Source organism: Pongo abelii, chromosome 14, assembly GCF_028885655.2.
Source record: "Pongo abelii isolate AG06213 chromosome 14, NHGRI_mPonAbe1-v2.0_pri, whole genome shotgun sequence".
NCBI classification, from domain to species: Eukaryota; Metazoa; Chordata; class Mammalia; order Primates; family Hominidae; genus Pongo; species Pongo abelii.
The window spans coordinates 63422201-63444164 of record NC_071999.2 but is presented as its reverse complement, the minus strand read 5'-3'; the positions used below and the strand labels follow the sequence as shown (position 1 = coordinate 63444164).

The following is a 21964-nucleotide window of genomic DNA, read 5'->3' as shown; positions in this document are numbered from 1 at the left end:
GTTAGTGTGACAGTGGAAGGTGGATTGTGGCAAAAAAAAAAAAAAAAAGCAAAGAATGAGATCTAAGAGTGATTAATGCATTCATTGAAAAACTGGGACCTTTTTTTTTGTGTGTGTGATGAAGGAAACTATTGTGATGAGCCTGATGGTCTAACCTGCTGCAAGTTCTGGGAGATGAACTATGGAATCCAAATCCTTACATGTTCAAATCTAGTGGAGGTTACTACCTGCTCCAGTAAATGTTAATGAGACTATCCTATGTCTGGTTGGCTGCAATTCCACGACACTGGCAGCAAATCCAGGAATCTCCTAATTGGTTGAAATAAATTTGGTTGATGGTATATGTGAAGCTGGGGCAAGGAGGACTCCTGGGATGCTTCAGCTTCCCTCCTATAAGATGACTGTCAGGTCCTTGCACAGTTTCAGGCTCTCATATCCTTAAAAGAAAATAAAACAGTTCAGCCAGACTCCTCTTTCAGAATAGTCACTATAAGAAAGAGGAGTCCATTACTATCTCACTATATCCTAATAAAATTTTGTGGTGACTGTTACATTGTCATTAACTGTGTTTTGCAAAACTATTCTGTAACTGACCTCATTTATTAGCTCTAATAGTATTTTGTTTTTTTCTCTGGGATTTTCTGTGTATAAAATTATGTCATCTCTAGTAGAAACAGCTTAAATTGTTTCTAATTGGGATGCTATTTTTTTCTTTTTCTTGCCTACTTTCATATATATATATATATATATATATATATATATATATATATATATGGCAAACCTCTAATATGATGTTGAATGTTATGGTGAAAAAGGTTATTCTTATCTTATTCCTGATCTTAGGGGCAAAGCTTTCCACATTTCGCCTTTGTGCATAACGTAAGCTGTGAGTTTTTCATCAATGTCCTGTATCATGTTAAGACAATTCCTTCCTATTGCTACGTTACTGAGTTTTTTTTCTATCATGAAAAAGTGTTGTAATCTATCAAATATTTTTTCTTTTAAAAATGTTCCTTAGTTCTGTTAATGTATGTATTACTTAGATTGATTTTCTCTATTTGAACAATCCTTGTATTACTGGGATAAGTCCCACTTGTTTCATGGTGTATAATACTTAAAATATGCTATTAAATTCCATTTGCCAGTATTCTGTTAAGGATGTTGGCATGAAATTCACAAGAGCTATTGGTTGGTTGTCTTTTTTTCTTGAAATATCTTTGTCTGTGTTTGGTATAGGTCATAATGGCATCATAGAATGTGTTAGTATGTGTGATTCCTCTTTAATTTTTAAAAAGAGATTGAAGAAGATTAGTGTTACATCTTTAGATGTTTTGCAGAAATCGTGAGTGAAACCATCTGATCTTGGACTTTTCATTGCTGAAAGTTATTATTATTACTATTTCTATTGCTGGTTAAATCTAATTTCTTCTCACAGGTCTTCAGATTTTCTGTTTTTTCATAATCCAGTTTTTGTAGATTGTGTGTTTCTAAACATTTGTCTATTGCTCTTTGGTCACCAAGTTTGGTGTACATTTGTTCATATTGTTTTTTACAATCCTTTTATTTCTATAAGGATAAATAGGGATGGCCTCACTTTCATTTCTGGTTTTAGTTATTTGTGTATTCTCTCTTTTTACTTTGTATTTAAAGCCAAAGTTTTGCGAATTTTTTGACCTTTTCAAAGAGCCAATTTTGTGTTTCATTCTGTTTCTATTCTCTATTTTATTTGTTTCAGCTCTAATCATTAATATTCCATCATTCTGCTAGATTCGGGTTTAGTTTTCTCTTATTTTTCTAGTAACCATGGTGTAAAGTTGAGTTATTGATTTGAGGTATATCTTCTTAGTTTTGAATTTAATATTTAGTGCTTTAAATTTCCCTTCAGAACTGCTTTCACTGCCTTCCATGTTTCTATATGTTGTGTTTTTGCTTTTATGCTTTACGTGATTTAAATATTTTCAAATTCCTTGAAATTTATTTTAAGGCCTAAAATATTCTGGAGACTGTATAATGTGCACGATAGAAGAATGTACTCTCTGCTGTACTGGGAGAGTGCTCTGTATATAATATGGCTGTTGGGTCTCACTAGTTTACAGAATTTCTCACATTCTCTATTATTCATCTTCTATCTACCCATTATTAAAAGCAGTGTATTAAATTCCCCATTTTCTTAGTAGAAATGCTTATTGTTCCCTCCAATTCTGTCAATGTTTGCTCTATATGTTTCAGGAGTTCTGTCGTTTGGTGCATATACATTTATAATTGTCATATTTTCTTGATGGATTCATTTTTTGTCAATATATACTCTTATGATTTCTTGAAATATCTTTTGACTTAAAGTCTATTTTGTATTGTATTAATATAACCAACTCAGTTTGCGTTTGATTACTATTTGCAAGGAGTATCTTTTTTTCTTCCATTTTTTCACTTTCAAATTATTTGTGATTTTGGATCTAAATTTAAAAGACCATTATTTATATCAACTCTGCCTTTCTCTGTATTATGATTGGAGAGTTTAATCCACTTACATTTAAAGTAATTACTGATAACAAGGGGTTTCTGCCATTTTGTTATTTGTTTTTTTCTGTTATCCCTTCTTCGTCATTTCCTACATCACTGCCTTCTTTTATCATGTTTAATAGATTTTATCATACCATTTTGATTTTCTTCTTATTTCCTTTTGCAAACAATTTTTAGATATTTTCTTAGGGATTACTATTAAAATTCTAAATTCATAAACAATCTACTTTAAATAGATACCAACTTAGCTTCAATAGCATTCAAAAACTGTGCTCTTATACAAATCTATCCCACAATTTTGTTGTCACAAATCATATCTTTATATAATCTGTATCCATTAATATAAATTTATAAACGGTCTTTTATATATTTGTCTCTCAAAATATGTAGGAAATAGAAAGAGGAGTTGCAAACTAGAAATGTGATAATACTGACATTTATATTTAGCTAAAGGACACATTTTAATATTTTTTACAGGGCAATTCTGTTAGCAAATGAAGTTTATTAGCTTTTGCTTATTTAGAAAGGCCTTTTTCCTTTACGTTGGAGGATTATTTTGTCAGATATAGAATACTTTTGGTGAATACAGAATTTTGGGGTGAGTTTTTTTCATTCTTTTGGCACTCTAAAAATGTCTTCTCACTCTTTTCCAGCCTCCATAACTTCTGTTGAGAAATCGGCCTTAATCTTATTGATGATGACTTTCACGTGATGAATTTCTTCTCTCTTGATTCCTTCAAGGTTCCATCTTTGTCCTTGGCTTTTCACAATCTGTTTATAATGTGTCACCATGTTAATATCTTTATGTTTATTCTTCGTGTACCTCACTGAACTTCTTGATGTGTAAATTCATGTCTTTTTAAATATCTGAGACATTTTCAGTCATTACTTCTTCAAGTATTATTTCTTCCCACTTCTCTCCATTTTTTCCTCTGAGATTCTCATTATGCATATATTGGCATGCTTGATAGTGCCCCACAGGTCACCTAGTGTGTTTACTTTGTTCATTCCTTTTTCTTTCTTCTGCTCAGACTCATTAACTTAAATTTTTCCTGTCTTCAACTTCTCTGATACTTCTTTCTGACTACTCATTTCTACTACCAAAACCCTCTAGCATGTTTTTACATTTTAGTTATTAAAATATTTATCTGTAGAATTTCTGTTCAATTTCTTTTAAAGTTTGGTCTCTTTATTAATATTCTCTATTTGTTAATACATTGTTCTCTGGGTTTTCTTTAGCTCTTTATCTATGGCTTCTTTTAGCTCTTTGAGAATATTTAAGGCAGGTGATTTAAAGTGTTAGTCTAGTAAGTCCAATGTCTATACTTTCTCAACGTTAGTTTCTGTTCATTTCTTTTGCAAAGTGGCAACACTTTCTTCTTTCTTTGTATGCCTTTGATTTTGTTGTTTGTTTTTATTGGGCATTTTGAATACTGAATAATGTGGTAGCTTCAGAAGTCAGATTCTTTCCCTTCTTTAGGGTTTTTTGTTGTTTATTTTCATAAGGTATAGATGGTTACTTGTTTAGTAACTTTTATAAAGTCTTTTTTGTCATATAGTCTGTATTTTCTGTCATGTGTGGTCTCTGATGTCTCTGTTTCTTTAGTGTGTGTTCAACTAGTGTTTTTAACAGATTTCTCTCTGAGCAACACAAGAGGAAAAATTAAAATAAGAGAGAGAGAGAAAGAGACAGAGAGAGACAGAGAAGAGGAAAAGAAAGCAAAAACAAAACAACAAACATAATCTCAGTCTTTGCTCATAGTATGTGCTGGGGCCTTCAACACTTAGTAAGGCGGTTTACAACTCTGCTGTCACTGAGACTAGAGATCACACAAAGTTGAAAGCTTAGAGTCTTCTCAGGACTTTTGTGTGCATATATTATGCTCTGGGCGTGCAGGTGGCTTTCTCTATTCCCCATATAAACAGGCATTTTTGAATAGCCTAATTTTGCAAAGAAATCCTCTCCCCAAATTTTTCCTCCAAGGCTTTTGATGTTCTATTGTATGCTTCAACCGTAATGTCGCCCCAGGTGGCTGCAGTTTGTTCATTGGCCTTACAATGTTTTTGGGAAATGTCCCCTGCTTTTTGGTCCAGTGTGAGCTTCAAGTTAGAAAAACCAAAGACAAATGACTTGTGTCAGTCCTTCAGGTAGCTTCTAAACAGGTTGAAACAGACAAACAGAATTCTTTGGGAATAAGGTCTGTAACAGAGCTTCTGGTCACGGGAACCAGAGTCCTACATTGGAAATGGTATCTTAGAAGAAATAGCCAACAATTAAATATTATTGATAGTCTTTAAAATACATTTTTACAAGTAATTTGCTCAAATTTAGATTCTAACAAGGTATACATATTCATTTTCTGTCATAAATTTATTGCAAATAAATTTATGTTTTCTTTTAAAATATCCCATGTCATACTTTCTACTTCAATTTGTCAAGGGGTCATTTCACTTTATATAAATAATAAGTTATCTTTAAAATGTGATGAGATTCAGAGAAGTTTTGGCAAACTTCCTTCATAGGTTGTTCTGGGTGCTTCATATTTAGCACCACATCCAGAGGAGCAAAATCTATTTTTAGTGGTTAGGACTGCAAATAGCTCCACTGGAAGATTTTCTTTAAACCTTTCATGTCATAATTTTATAGTCCTTATTCTTTGCCTGATTCAATCATTTCATTACCGTTGATAACAGTGGCTTTCTAGTTCTATTATTTATCCTACATTTATTAGTTATAATTCTTCAGTAAAGATTTTCCCCTCGTCAACGAAGACTATTTGGAAAGGCAAAAAAAAATTAATGCTTTGTTTTGATAGTTTATAAGTTTGTTTTTGGTCTTTTTTTTCTACTTTTTTGAGTTAATATCATAACTTTTTATATAGTCAGTGTTTGTTCAATGGTATTTATCATTATTTTTGATGCTCAAATTATTCATCATTGGCCTATAGGTACTCCCTTATGTGGGCTTATGTATCTTTAAAATATATGTAACTTCTTCTTCTTCTTTTTTTTTTTTTTTTTTTTTTTTTGTTTGAGACGTAGTCTTGCTTTGTCTCCCAGGCTGGGGTGAAATGCCACAATCTTGGCTCGCTGCAACCTCGACCTCCTAGGTTCAAGTGATTCTCCTGCCTCCGCCTCCCGAGTAGCTGGGATTCCAGGCATCTGCCATCATGCCCGGCTAGTTTTTGTATTTTTAATAGAGAAGGGGTTTCACCATGTTGGCCAGGCTGTTCTGGAAATTCTGACCTCAGGTGATCTGCCCGCCTTGACCTCCCTCCCAAAGTGCTGGGATTACCAGTGTGAGCCACCGCACCCGGCCAAAATATATGTAATTTCTAAACACTAAAAAAGGTGTTTTTTACAGCCCTGAAATGTTTTTCTTTGTTGCTTTTATAAAGCATTAAAACACACAGAAAAACAACAGCTTTTCACATTATATGAATACTAGCTGTTTTTATTTGTAGATAAAATAAAACAAATACAATAGTTATATAATTTTGTGTAATGCCTCTTGTTATTTCTATTTTGTCTGACTATTAATATTAGTCTAGAGAAAGGCATGGCAGTGATTTAATTTCTATACATTGATTAGAGTTTAAAGGCAGCAAACATTCAGGGAGCCATATCATTCTATCTCTGAGTATTGTTTTCTGAGCCCTCTCTTCAAATCAGCTTGCTGAAGGATAAGGGCTTGCCCCTTTTATTCAGGTAAAGTCAACTCAATATGAAACATAAAAGTTATTGTATTTCTGATTTTTTGAGTGATGCTTAAAACATTAAAAAATAGTTGGGTAGATATAAAGCATTGTATCATAACTTCTCAGCAATTGTATTTCTAAGCAATTTAAAAATAAATTCTGCATTTAAATTATTTATGAATTTGTGCTGAGCTTTTGATAAAACATACAGTGGTAGATGGGGCGATGATGGTTTGATATATCAAGGCCAGGAACGCTTTCAAGGAGAGAAAAGCAAATTAAAAGCTTGAAAACTATGTTCATTCAATTGTTGCATTCTTTAAAGGTTTTTACTTTTGGGATAGCCTTATATAATACATCTCTTGCTTCTCTGTGTTATCCAGAGGATTTTATTCTAACAAATCCACAATTAATGTATAGCATTTAGTCTCTGAATTACGCCTCAGAGAAGGTAATATTGATCAATTATAACTCTATATCACTAAATTTTCAAATAAATATTAAAGAAACTCACAAGCTCACTCATCCCTGTTATGCATTTGGAAACCTATAATGAAAGAAGGTACGAAATTATTCTGAAAACTTCTAGAGAAATTAGAGGATTACATAGCCACCTGAATACAAAACAACTTTTCACAAAAAATATTCATTCAAATAAAAATAAGGGAGATTGTTTCTTTTTTATTGCTGTTGTTCTTATAAAGTATTATTTCTTTTTCTTTTATTTGTGAAAAATCAGTACTGTAGTATGAAAGAAATCATGTGTGCAAGTAGCTGTTTATTTCATGGAGATTGTGAAAAAGTTTCCATTAATACAGATCCTCAGATAACTGCCTCTAGATCCCAGATGAGCACCAGTTGCAGCAGTCAAACGTCATCTATCTGTATATCAAGATAAATTATGAAAGGATTATATACCACCTGTCTAAATGACAAAGAGAAGAAAGGTAAGTAGCCTGGAAGAAAGGAAGTGACTTAGAGGCCCCTCATGTTTCCCTAAGCAAGAATAAACTTTAGCCAGACTTCCTGGCTCTAGGCCCCTGCCCACCAAGTTCTTAGAACACTTACTTTAGAAAACTTTTAATTATAATATTTTTCTCTGCCCATTTGATGTGAAAATCTTTTAGAAAACCTTTACGTAGCTTTAGCAATCAGGACTTTTTTTTTCCTCAAATACCTGGCAGCCATCTCTTTGAAATGTAATCATCAAGAAAGATGGAATCTCTACCTCCCAATGTCTTGGGAGAGTAGGAGCTTGACCTCTGTGATCCCCTTGCTCTAAATTGCAAAACTACCTCCTGTCATGAATATACAAGACAGTTTACTTTTTGTAGGTGTCGGCGGGTGGGGTGGGGTGGTGCAGGGGGCGGAGGGTAGGACCAATTAGCAAATACAAACAGCCTGTGATCCTCTTGCCCTATGCCATCTCTACCTCAATTCTTAGAAACTCTTCGTCCATTTGTTTTAGTAAAGTTGAACCTCTTGCCCTGTTGCAATAGCCTGGAATAAGTCTTCCTTGTCTGTGTAATTTTAGACAGTACAATTTTTGCTATGGCACAATGTTTGAAGAAAGGTAGGAGAGAGAGAGAAACCGTAGAGAGACTAGAAGATAACATAATTATTTATAGGAATAATTATGTTATCTTATTTATTCCTATAATATTTACAGGAAGTTAGGAAAAACTTCCTAACACTCAAAATTCTAAAACAATAAAATAAATTTTGATACACTTTAACACTATATAATTACTTTGTATAACAAAAAATGATCAAAGTTATAAATCAAATGAACTGATGAAAAAAATTCTTGCACTTTATAGCACAGAGAAAAGGTTAGCATCCCTGATATAAAAAGAATTCCTAAAAATCAAGAACAACACATAACAGAACATGGGCAAAAAGGAACAAATAATCACATCACATTTTTTAAAAAAGTTAAAAAGAGTCTTATGCCTACAAGAAGATGCTCAATTTTGCCAAAAAGCAGAAATGCAAATTAAAACTTCATTAAAATATTTTTACCTACTTAGCAGAATTTTTAAAAAAAATTCCAAACTTCAGCAGCATCCTCTGTTTTAATTCACCTTTTCTTTTACTGTCTGCCTTTATTCCCTTTGATAAAAATTTTATTTTTTGAATATATAAAATATGCATAAATTATCAAATTCAATACTACATAAAAAGAATTATTATGAGGGTTCTAATTATATCTCTGCCTTCCATCCTTGTCTTTCCCTACCACTATAGAAAGCATTTGTATTAATTTTTATTTACTTTTCTAAAACTTATTTTAGCAAATATATATGCATATGAGTGAACACGTTAATACATATACACATTTCTCTTCCTCTTTCTTATAGAAAAAGTGGCATGCATTACTTATTGTTCTGCACTTTTCCTTTTTCATTTTATATTCCATCCTGCAGATTATTTCCAGTTGGTGCATAGATGTTCTTTCTTCATTTTTAAAGCTACAGAATGTTTCAGTATGTGGATGAACTATAAGTTATTCAACTAGTCCCGCACTCATAGACACCTGAATTATTTCCAAACTTTCGTAATTACAAATTATACCACAGTAAATAACCTTAGACCCAAGCCTTCTTACATTTTTGACAATGCTTCATAGAAGTGGGCTTGCTGGGTCAAAAGCTAAGTGAACATATATGTTTTCTAGATATTGTTAAATTTATCTCTACTGGGGTTGTACCATTATTTATTCCCAATGTCAATGTAAGATAGATCTCCCCAAAAGTAATGTATGGTCATGCTCTTGTGATGGGGCCCATCTGCAGGTGTAAATGACATCTCTGAGTAGTATTAATTTGCATTTCTCCTATTATGAGTGAAATTGATCCTAATGTGGCCTAACTTTCACAGTAGTGAGGACTAAGGTCTGACTTTTTTTTTAAATCTTGCCCAAATTCCCATCTAATGGGTCTGAGGAGTTAAGCCCTACAAACCATAAATTCTCATCAGATGGGTTTTATTTAACTCTGTATATCATGACTTACTTTCCAGTCTGACTCTGGCAACACAAGGAGGAAAATCAAAATATTTTACTCCAAAACATGTTTCTCTGCCATGTCTTGAAATTGCCCTGTAAAGTCTCTTGTGGGAAAAATTCACTTCTATAGAGAATCCCCTCTCCCTGTTGTTTTCCTTTCTTCCTTTCCAGATCCATGAGATAACCAACTAAGAGCCAGGCACCCTTTTAGGTCCAATAAGAAACATTGTACCACCTGCTCTCTCTCTGAAGTCTGCTATGTGAGATATTCTTCTGCACAATAAAACTTCATGTCCCATAACCTTTATCTTAACCTGAACATTTCCTTTCTATTGATCCCAGGTCTTCAGATAAACTCAACTGTCAACCAGAAAATGTTTAAATTTACCTATAGCTGGAAGCCCCCACTTTGAGTTGTCCCGCCTTTCTGAACCAAACCAATGTATTTCTTAAATGTGTTTGATTGATGTCTCATGCCTCCTTAAAATATATAAAACCAAGCTGTACCTCTACCACCTTGGGCACATGTTCTCAGGACCTCCACGGACCATGATCACTCATATTTGGCTCAGAATAAATCTCTTAAAATATTTTATATAGTTTGACTCTATTCATTGACAGTAGATATATACTATCTCTCCTATTCATTTATCTTCCTGTAGCTCCAAACTTCGACTTACCCTAAGCTAATGAGTTCTTCTCATTCACTGAATTAATAAACTAAATAGCATGATAATTTTCTCTACTCCAAACACCTCTTTACACTTGTGCTTATATACTCTACGTCAGGAAAGTGCAGAGACAGTGCCATATTCTTCTAACTTAAAATGTATGCAAACAAAAAATCCTTTTTTGATCCAACCACCCTTCTTTGCCATTGTTCTGCTTCCAAAATAACTCTTCAAAAATTATCTCTATTTCTTGTCGTCACTTTTTGTCTCTCTGAAGTTCACACTTGTCCCTTCACTGGGCTGATTTCATCAAGGTTCCCCAAATCCTCCATGCAGTTAAGCCCCAAAGCCAACCTGAAGCCTTTCTAATTTAGCCTATCAGCATAATTTTATACACGTGATCAAATCCTTCTTGAAATACTGTCTTTGCTTCCAAGACAGCACAACCTGGCTTGTTTTCTTTCTCATAAAATGTTATTTTTCCACCCCTCTTTGGAACTCTTCCATTCTCCCTGACTCTCCCCTGGGGATTTCATGTGATTTCATGGCTTTAAATGTTAGCTATATGATAATTAATTACCAAGAGTGACAATAAGCAGGGTTAATAGACAGACATTTGCTTTATCAGTTAGTAACTCTTTGTCTTTGGAACAAATACTTAATTTCTTTATGTCTTAGCCTTCTCATTGTAAAATGTTGATAATAATAGTACCTATGGGAATTTTGTGTAAATTAAAAACTCATACATATAGTAGACAAAACAGTTCCTAGGATATAATAAATACAAAAGAAGCATGAATGGACATTATTTTAGTCTCAGGGAAACTCTCTCTTACTGAAACTGCATACTCCTAAACACACAGTTGTTTTTTTAACACCTTCACCTACTTATTTTATGAGGCCTCTAAACAATATATAAAGAATGCCTCTTGATTTTATGTCTCAAACCTCTCCTCAAATTCTTTCTCTTCTAGGTAAAGGGGAATTCCATTCTTACTTTCACATTACAAATTTGTTCTATCAGCAAATTCTTTTGCCTTTCCCTTCAAAATGGATCAATAACCTGACAATTTCTCACCATCTCTGTTGCTACTATTCTAGTTGGAGTGAGCATCATCTCTTATATTGATACTTGCCTCAAAATGATCTACTTACTTCTGTTCTTGGCCCTCTTTAACATATATTTCCACACGGCAGCCAGAGTGACTCAGTAGACTATATATTATCTCTTTTTCTGCTTTAAACACTCCCATGACTTTCCTTCATGAAAAGTCAAACTCACTGCTCTGGCTTGAAAGATCTCAGAGAACACATTGCCACATTCTTGACCTCGCTGATCTCTAACTCTAGACTTTCTCCCCTCTGGGCTCACTGGCTTCATTCCTATTCCCGGAACATTCGCCTGTGTTCAGCTTCAGGATATTTCTTTTTCTTGTTGGTTTCTCTGCTGGAATAGTCTCCCTAGAGACATCTACATTTCAGACTTCCTTATAAATTCTTTACTCAGAAATCAATTTAATGGAAAGACTTTCTCTTGTCAAACTATTTAACATTAAATTTCCTCCCTCTACCACCCTTGCACTTCTGTTACCGGTTTTACTTCTTTCATTCACACTTTGAGCATTCTATTTTATTGATTTTTTTCTCATTTATTTTTTGTCTTTCTCTTGCTATAAATGTAAATTCCATAGCAATTTTGTCTCCACTGTGAAACCCTCAGTGTTGGAACAGTGCCTAGCAAAAAGAAGACATGTGGCCCGGCACGGTGGCTCACGCCTGTAATCCCAGCACTTTGGGAGGCCAAGGCAGGTGGATCACGAGGTCAGGAGATCAAGACCATCCTGGCTAACACGGTGAAACCCCGTCTCTACTAAAAATACAAAAAATTAGCTGGTCGTGGTGGCAAGCGCCTGTAGTCCCAGCTACTTGGGAGGCTGAGGCAGGAGAATGGCGTGAATCCGGGAGGCAGATGTTTCAGTGAGCCAAGAATGTGCCACTGTACTCCAGCCTAGGCGGCACAGCGAGACTCTGTCTAAAAAAAAAAAAGGCATATATAAATATTAGCTAGATAAATCAATGAATTGAGTAGGCTATTGATTGTAAAAAAAACAAAAAAAATCAGTTTTTTTATAGACCACTATGTATTTGAAAAGGCAATTTTCCAGAATATAACAAATAAAGGTACGCAAAACATTTGTTTGCATTCATATTTAGTAAATTAAACAGAGAGAAGAAAATAAGGGTATTTTCTCTTTTTATTTCCCTCTCTTGTCTCTCTATACATATACACACATATGCTTATATGCACATAAAACTTAGGCACACTTTAATTACGTGCACGTTATGCTTAAGATTCAAAAATTTAAAATATCATGCACAAACATCTCAAGAGAGATAAAAGAAGCCACAAAGAATTCCTTCATTCAGAAGTTGCTATAGATATTTTAGCATACAAATGTAAATTGAGATTTTTATACTTGTATGAACCTATATTATAATTAAGCAATAGAATCCCATCTTGGTAGGTAGCTACTGTGCTGTATACTTACTCCAAATTGTTTTATATTCCTCCATCCTTTACACATAGAAAACTATATTTTATCATATTTTTCCATTTAGATGAGACCAAGTAATTACTCAGGCCATGGACATGTGAGCAGAATAAATGCACTTCATGTCTATAATGAAAAAAAGAAATGCCCTTCAGACTTTCTTTGGGAAGGCTATGCAGCTGTGAAAGAAGCATTCTGGATCTCTGAGTCAGCACCTTGAGATCAGATGCCCAGGATTGGCTCAGTCTGTAGTAGATTCTGTGTGAGTGAGAAAGACACTTTTGTTAGTTTGTTGAGAGTTACAAGTTGCTTGTTACTTCAGCATAGCTTATTCTATTAAGACTAGTACACCCATGAGGGTATCTTCCCCAATCGTTAATTATTTTTCTATATTTCTATTTTATTTCTTATATATCATTCTCTCATAGATGTTTTAAAACCTAAGTGCTAATATAGCAATGATTTAACTAAGTTTCCTAAAATTCCAGTTTCTGATTTGCTTAGCAGTTTGTTCTTCCTCTAGAAAAGTTATTTGCTCTCATATTGCCAAGTCTGATTCATTGTCCTCAATAAAAGAGCACGTTGGACTCTAAAGGTAGAATATAAAATATTTATTCCACCTTTTTATATTGGCAATACTGAGAAATTTCCTTGGGTATAAAGTAACAATCTCACTTTCACTCCCACTTAAGGGATTATTTTCTGAAATAGAACAGCCATTATTAATGGCCTCTGTGATCCACCTGCAAAAGAGGATTTTGACTGGCCCAATTACTTTCTTCTCATACCTTAACTCTAATGCAGATGTTGTCCTAAGAGTCAAATTATTTCAAGTGTTATAGGACAGAAGCAAGGCGGATTAAAAAAAGGCAAAGAGATAATGCTGGCTGACAGCTGAAGCAGTGGTTTTCAGGGGGGTGAAGTATAACAGAAGTAAAAGAGTAATCGTGCTGAGTAAAGGAAGTGGCTGAAAAAGAAAAATTATTTCTATCATCTATCTATCTATCTATCTATCTATCTATCATCTGTCTATGATATTTCTATGTATATCTCTATAATTTATTATCTATCTATCTAATTTATATATGTCTCTATCTCCCACTAATCACATTTAATTAATTCAAGAAAATAGTTTTGACTTTAACTTTGATTTCTGGACTGTGATCTTTGATGAAGATTCAGATCTGAGGTCTGGTTATATTTTATATTATATAAGCAACTCCTACCCTTTTAATTCTATTCATGTTTCAAATCAAGTTTTTAATTACCTCAACCTTTGTTTCATTTATCTTTTCCAAACAGTTTTGAAAACACATCTGTAATAACTGAAACGTATCTCAATTTTTATTTTATTTTTCTCAAACTCAAATGCTCTAGTTCAAATTATATTCATAGATAAAACATGAATTAAATAATCACAACCTAGAAATCTAAAAACCATTGTCGGAAATCAGTTATTCTAATAACTGATTTGTTCCTACCTCTACTGGTATAGTGAAAATGACTTGATTTGCAGTTTATTAGATGATACCACTGGAGTTTTATAGTTGCTGTTGTATTCTCTTTGGAGAAAATAGTTGGCATTACTAAAATTTAAATACAAAAAATTAACACAAATATAATATATTATGAAGAGTTCAAATTCAGTTTTCTTTGACAAATTTAATATTAGTTTTGATCAAATAAAAATATGATATTATCTTAACAGCTATCATAAATATAAACTACTTTTGTCTTCAGAAAATCTCCTGGAGACAGTTAAAGATATCTTACTGATAACACAATTTACATTATATCTCAGTTTTATAGCCTAAAGGGAGAGGTTGAATGTGTATGTTATATCAGCATACAGATTTATATGATTCAATATATTCACATCCAGGGAAGTTCAATATTTTATTTTCTGAAGCAAGAAAGTTTTCCTCTCACTGACTCACCCCAGAAGAATGGTGATACACATAACTATATTGGCCAAACTAGAACACATGTCTATATTGGTGCTACATCTAGTAGACAAAATATATAAATATATAAATATATAATCAATAAAAATATAAAAATGCATATACAGGCAGTGTTATTAAATAAAAACAAATGAATTCAGTAATCTAAAATTATTAGTAAAATTGGCAAACAGTTAAAAAAACTAATTATTATTTTCAGTAAGAATGCAGAAAAATGTAAAAACTCATTCAGTTAGTAAAGGGTAAATTGTTACACTAAAAAAATAAGTTTATTTTTACATATGAGACACAATTTTTTATATGCATGACTCAGAAATTCTACACACAGAAACTTATGCTCTGTAGAAAATAATGATGTTTTATGAAAATATTCTGAAGCTGGGATGCTTATCAGATATTGTTTATTGTCACAAATATTTGAAAAAAGTCCAATAGGTTAAAACAAAGACACAAATAAGTAATCATTAAATTATAAGAGAATACATTCTATGATGCAATACCTTCCTTTTTTTACATTAGAGAATAATATTTATTTCCTTGGAAAAATATTTCTATTATCTGAAAGAGCTTTTTATTATATTACTGATACTGACAAGAGACAGGCAAATTCCTAGGCAGACAGGGATGGGTTCCCAGTGAAGCCCGACTTTCAAGCGAAGGACAATTTAAAGCCTGAAAACCGAGTTGCCAGATCCAGATTGATTCCACAACTAGAGTGAGAACTTCTATCCCCATCTTACCCACTATCTCTTTATTGGTTCGTTTGGAATGATGCCTTTTAACCAATTGAATGGTGCTTTTTCCAAGGCCACCCATGGACCAATCAGCATGCACTCCCCTACTCTAAGCCCATAAAAACCCCAAACTTAGCCTCACAGATGGCTACCCACTTTCGGACATCCTCTTGTTGCAGAGAGCTTTCTTTCTGTCACTCAATAACAGTTTACCCTGCCTTACTCACTCTCCGGTGTCCATGTACCTTATTCCTCTTGGTCATTAGACAAGAACCCAGAACTCACTGAACTGTGGGAGTGAAAGAGCTCCTGCTCTCCAAGCTACAGGTGGAGGAAGTAAAAGAGCTGTAATAGTCCCTCCTGCTCGCCCAACAACCAGAGAGGAGAAGCCACTGGGTGCCACTCCCTCCTGCTCACTGAACTATAGCAGCAAAAAAGCCACAACATTACTATACTTAGTATAGATACTATATATGATATTCCTGTGACATCTCTGTGTATATATGTGGGTATATGTGATTGTGGTATATGTGATATTTATTATATATATACACATACATATATAATAAATATATGTATATTTAGAAAGAGAGAGAGAGAGAGAGCGACAAAATACAAAGATTTTAATGTTCCATATTATTGAAAATTTCTCATTTGCCTCATGATTTAATTGTCTTTTTTTAACGTTTATCTTTAACCACTGAAGTTCAGTTGGGGCCTCTGCTCCAAGTCATTGTCATCACTCCATGGCCTGGACTCATGGAAAAGCTATCATTTTGAGTGGTTCTGTTTCTAGTTGCACTAACAGAGAAAAAAGTTACATGGCAAATCATTCCATTTGCTTCTTGTGGTGATGTCCAGAAGTCAGGCATGGCCAAAGCAAGACTCACAACCCCTGTAACTTCAAAGGGCATGGAGGTGAGCCACTCTGTGCTGCATGTGCTTAGACTAAAGAGCGCTGGAGGTATTGTGAACAGCATTAATGATTGCCACACTTATGTGGCAGGTGGGGAAGAGAGAGAAAAAGAAAGACAGGAAGTAAGACATTTCCATTGAAAAGACAGTCTTTACTGATAGCCATTTTTTTTTTTTGTGGTAATTACAACTCTTACCTTGAAATTTGTTTCATAAACTTCCTATGGTGGTTATTGAGACACCTAGCACTATTTGGCCTGTGGGTTCATCTAAGAGACACAAACTCATTTAAATCAAACCAAAAGAAAGCTACTCAAAGCCTAGCAGAACATAATGAGTTTTAGGTCCATTGCCTCATTTTTATAAAGTTTAACTTAATTTATTTTACTCCTCTATATGTATGATTATCTATATTGTTATGACTTATAATTACACAACTCTTATTTAGTGAGCAGTAACGAGTTAAAGATAAAAGTGCTGAGGTGGTGTTTCTCTGATTCTATGTCAGCCAACAGCCTTTGATATATGGCTACTTTGATTCAAAGAAACAGAGAGCATATAAATAAAGTTTTTTCTTACTTTCTTGATGAGAACTGTCTTCTTTGTGGAACTACACAGAACTTAGATGTTTCCTATCCAAAAACTAGATTTTCTTGTAGGTTAGATAAATAATTTCTTCTACAACACGAATGGAGAGAAGAAGCTTCAGAAAGACACGGGGCATCAGAACGCACCATAAACTGAGTTTATTCCCAACAGAGAAGCTAGTGATGCAAGGGAAAATTTAGTCACACATGCGATATAGGACCCAAAACAGGGGAATGTCGGAATTCAATGGCAGAAGTCAAGGAAGTGAAGTATGTGTTGCACAGGTAGCAGAGGATAGGAAATTTTAATTAGAGATTTAGAAAAAAGAATAACAATTTAAAGGGAAGAAATTAAAAAAAAATGAAACCAGTGGATTCTTGAAGATTTGGCCAAGCACTGCAAATCTAGTAATAACAGTAATAAATACCCAATCTGTCACCTTTAGAGGAAAGTACAAAACAGCTACAATACGTGCTACCATATGTAAGGAGTTCATAAGAGAAAGGATTAATTTAGCCAGTAGAATTTATACGTGTGTGTGTATGTGTGTTTATCCTGAGGTGGGCAAAATTAACAGATTTTGATATCAAATTAGGCCACAGGTAAGACAGGCAACCATCAACTCACATTTGAGAATATACATACATTTGTAATTTTTATTTGTGTGTTTAATTTGACTACTTAGCAAATAAAATTAAATCCACAATGAGTCCATGAGTTAGGTAGTCAGATGTGCTCTGTCTTTGAAAGTTTAATGTATGTAGTTAATGTAGTATGGTTTTTAAGACAAAAATCACGGAATCTAGATGAAGACATCTCATCCCAGATTAAGACCATTCTCAGTGGCTAGAGGTTTTCTATCCACAATAAGAGAAGTCTCAGAACTAAATCCAAATAGAAGCAGTTTGGCTTAACTTACATGATATTCATTCACATCAAGGAGAAATGCATGAGAATTGTAGCTAATTTGAATTCCCTTTGGAATGGAATTATTTCCATGGCTAATTATTTGCCTCCTGGAAAGACTGCAGGCAGCTTTGAGTGCTATGTGGCTCCCACAGGGAAACATTTATTAGGGACAAGGACACAAGATGATAATAGCATGCAGGCATCAGTCCTAGAAGAGTGATATTATAAATACATGGTCTAATATGGTTGGCAGGAAAATACAAATGTTTTCATATAGAAGGAAAATTGGAAAAGTTAAGCTATTTGATGTTGAAAAAGAGTCACATGTTAGTATTGAGTAATATGGTGATTATAGCTAATGTTATTATTAGAAATAATAGTGCCACCTCAAATAGAAGAGTCATTCCAAATTCACCACTTTCAAAGACTGTGTTCATCTAATTAGGAATTTTAGGTCCTTATTCCCACAATGAAAACACATGAAATGCATGAATAAGACTGTTAATTATGATACACTTCAGCTTCGAAGAAACTTTAGCAGGAATGAGGACACCAAGGAAAGCGTTAAATTCAAATTAAGGTAATTAGGAGTTACAAGGGAATACTTATATTTACACTTTTTAAAAGCTATAGTCTTCTAGTGCACAGTACCCTTCTTGGAATAAAACTTTATATTTTCTGGAAGTTTTCTTAACCCATCTCAGTTATGTTTACAAATACACAATAGCAAAGCATTAATTTTATAAAAACTGCCCAGTAGGATGCTTAAACCAACAAAGTTTTTTGTTGATGGTTACCTTTTGACCAATGACATTATAGTTAACATTTTAAGGGAAAGAATGTAATCCTCAATGTCAACGTACTTCACTAGTCTTAGAAAATGCACAAACTATTGTTGATGGATCTGTTTTTAGATGGTGCTGGTCACAGTGGCTCATACCTGCAACCCAAGCATTTTAGAAGGCCAAGATGGAAGATCGGTTGAAGCTACGAGTTCAAGACCAGCCTGGGCAATGTAGTGAGGCCATGATCTCTACCAGAAAAAGAATTAGCTGGGCATGGTGGCAGGCACCTGTGGTCCCAGGGACTCAGGAGGCTGAGGTGGCATGATGGCTTGAGCCCAGGAGTTTGAGGCTACAGTAACCCATGATCACACCACTGCACTCCAGCCTGGGTGGCAGAACATGACCCTGTCTCTAATAAAATAAATAAATAAATAAATAAATAAATATTGTTAGAAGTTAAATAAATCATAGTCAATGGGATGATTTTGTTTGTTTGTTTGTTTGTTTTTACCAGACACCCAAAACATTTTGATGTTGATGAGTTGCTTGTGTCATAATTATGAGTCTTTTGGGGCCAACTTAACATAATTATGTACAAAAGGATTGAATGATCCAGCAAGTGTTACTTTTTCTTGGTTACAGGGTGTATTCGTCCATTTTCAAGCTACTAATAAAGACATACCTGAGACTGGGTAAATTACAAAGGAAAAGAGGTTTAATGGGAGCACAGTTCCAGCTGGCCGGGGAGGCTTCAAGCTCATACCAGAAGGCAAAAGTCACATCTTACATGGCAGTGAGCAAGAAATAAAATGAGAGCCAAGCAGAAAGGGAAACCCCTTATAAAACCATCAGATCTCATGAGCCTTATTTACTACCAGGAGAACAGTATGTGGGAAACCGCCCCCATGATTCATTATCTCTTACCGGGTCCCTCCCAAAACGTGGGAATTATGAAAGCTACAATTAAAGATGAGATTTGAATGGAGACACAGCCAAACCATATCACTGGCCCCCCAACCCCAGCAAAGGTCTCTGAAGTGCCCTGGAGAAATTTTCACCATTGTCATGGTGATTAACATTTGGCTGCTCTTTACTTATACAAATTTCTGCAGAGGGCTTGATTTTTTTTCCCAGAAAATGAGTTTTCTTTTCTTTAGCATCATCAGGCTGCAAATTTTCCAAACTTCTATGCTTTGTCACTTTTTGAATGCATTGCTCCTTAGAAATTTTTCCACCAGATACCCTAAGTCATCTCTCTCAAGTTCAAAGTTCCACAGATTTCTAGGGCAGGGGTAAAGTACTGCCAGCATTTTGGTCAAAGCTATTCAACAAGTCACTAGGAAGTTCCAAACTTTCCCACATTTTTCTATCCACGTCTGAGCCTTCCAAATGGTTCCAACCTCTGCCTGTTACCCAATTCCAAAGTTGTTTCCCTATTTTTGGTTATCTTCACAGTAGTACCCTACTACCAAGTATCAACTTACTGTATTATTCCATTTTCATACTACTGATAAAGACATGCCTGAGAGTGGGTAATTTATAAAGAAAAAGAGGTTTAATGGACTCACAGTTCCACATGCCTGGGGAAGGCAAAAGGCATGTCTTACATGGTAGCAGGCAAAAAGAGAAAATGAGAGCCAAGCAAAAAACAAAACCCCTTATAAAACCATCAGATCTAGTGACACTTATTCACTACCATGAGAACAGTATGGGGTAAACCCATCCTGTGATTCAATTATCTCCCACCCTGTCCCTCTCACAACATGTAGGAATTATGGGAGCTACAATGAAAGATGAGATTTGAATGGGGACACAGCCAAACCATATCACAAGGTATACAATCAAGGACCTCATAAGCTGATGCCTTTGAATAACAATTTCAGAAAGTCATTAATAACTTGAAGGCTAAATATCATGCTTTAAGAAAGACCTGTATCAACCTTCCACAAGAGAATACTATCAAAATTTATTTGTCAACATCATAGAGTTAAAACTGAGAACTGATTATTCATATATAATATAATAGTTCTTGATGAAAAGTCAAGGAGTCCAAAATACTTATTTGATTAAAAGTGTCTGTCTTTTTTTAAGGTCTCTAAATGAAATATAAAGTCATTTTCAATTTCAGCTTGCTCAAATACCACTCTATACTCGTTACAAAATCTCAATTCTAAACCTATGTACTTTTCTTTCTTCCTTTGCATGTGTGATGCTTCTCCCCACATAGAATTGTATATATTTCCTTCCCATCTCCTCCTTTTTGGACTAGATGAAACTTACTTATTCTTCAGATTGCACTTCAATCAAAAATTTCCTAGGGAAGCCTTTCTTTGTCTCTTAATCCCTTGGTCCCACAGTGAAGAATTACTTCCTGTGTTACATGCCTCTAGACCTTCTCTTTTTTACATCCCAGGCTCTTACCTTCTATAGCTATATAACAGGGACTGGTAAGTAGGTTATTACATGAATTTCGTTTTATGCTTTCCCTCTTTCATTTGTCCCAGTGTTCGTTGGTGCTCAGGTAGATGGACCTTCAAGAATCTCCACAAAACATAAGAGTACATCAAGCTGGAGATCAAACGTATACATGGTTATATCTCACTGGCTCTCAGGACTGGTGAGACAAATCAAGGACCATTTGCAATGACTGATGTCAAGGAATGAGAATGCAGCTTTCCCATGACACTGTCTAAGCATCTATTCAAAGGGGAGAAAATAGGACCTAAAAGTTTGAAATTAATTTAGGACTATATATGACATTTCATTAACCAGATATATCCAGATATGAGTTGCTTATTTTTGTGCATTAGAACCAATGGAGAATTTATAGAGAAATACATATAAACATAGAAAAATTAAGAAAATTGCATTTTTGCATTCCTTATTTATTGTTTTAAAAATTTATATACCTTAGATATGTATGTGTGATTTTTATCAATGTCTGTCTTCGTTACCAGTATATAAAACTTCATAGGGAAACAATATTTTCTTCCTTTAAATTTTATCTCCTCAACCTGCATTTTTAGCAGAGCACCTTACACACCATAGAAGCTAAGTAAACACTGAATAAATATGTCATAAATGTGGAGTAAAATTATAATCATACATATCATTTGCATATAGATATTATATATGTTATAAACATAATATATGTTATATAACTAAAGTATATTTATTGGAATTTTTTATTATCAAAAATTCATGCAAAATTGATACTTCCAGAATTCATTTTAAGTTAATATTGGGATAGAGATGCACCTTCATTCATTTCATGTGGTTATTAATTGACACAATACTATACAATTATGCATTGCATAAGGACATTTTCACCAGCAATGGACTAAATATATGACAGGGGTCCCATAATATTATAATGCCATCTTTTTATTGTAGCTTTTCTATGTTTAGATATGATTAGATACACAAATACCACTGTGTTACAATTGCCTACATGCTATACAGGTTTGTAGCCTAGGGGTAATAGGTTGTACCATAGCATCTAGGTATTTATTAGGCTGTAACATCTAGGTTTCTGTTAGTACACTCTATGATGTTCACACAAAAATAAATTTGCCTATGGACACATTTCTCAGAAAGTATCCCTAAGGATAAGTGATGGAG

General features: G+C 34.1%; 1 long non-coding RNA gene across 1 annotated transcript in view; it reads right to left on the bottom strand.

Annotated features, from left to right (window-relative positions):
- Window positions 1-9392: 9392 nt before the first annotated feature.
- The window catches only part of LOC112136061 (uncharacterized), a 44391-nt gene continuing 31819 nt past the window's right edge, over window positions 9393-21964 (bottom strand). The window contains exons 2-3 of the long non-coding RNA XR_002917263.2: window positions 12446-12574; window positions 9393-11928 (exon numbers count right to left, since the gene is read on the bottom strand). This is a non-coding gene — a long non-coding RNA (uncharacterized LOC112136061). The remainder of the gene's footprint in view (window positions 11929-12445; window positions 12575-21964) is intronic.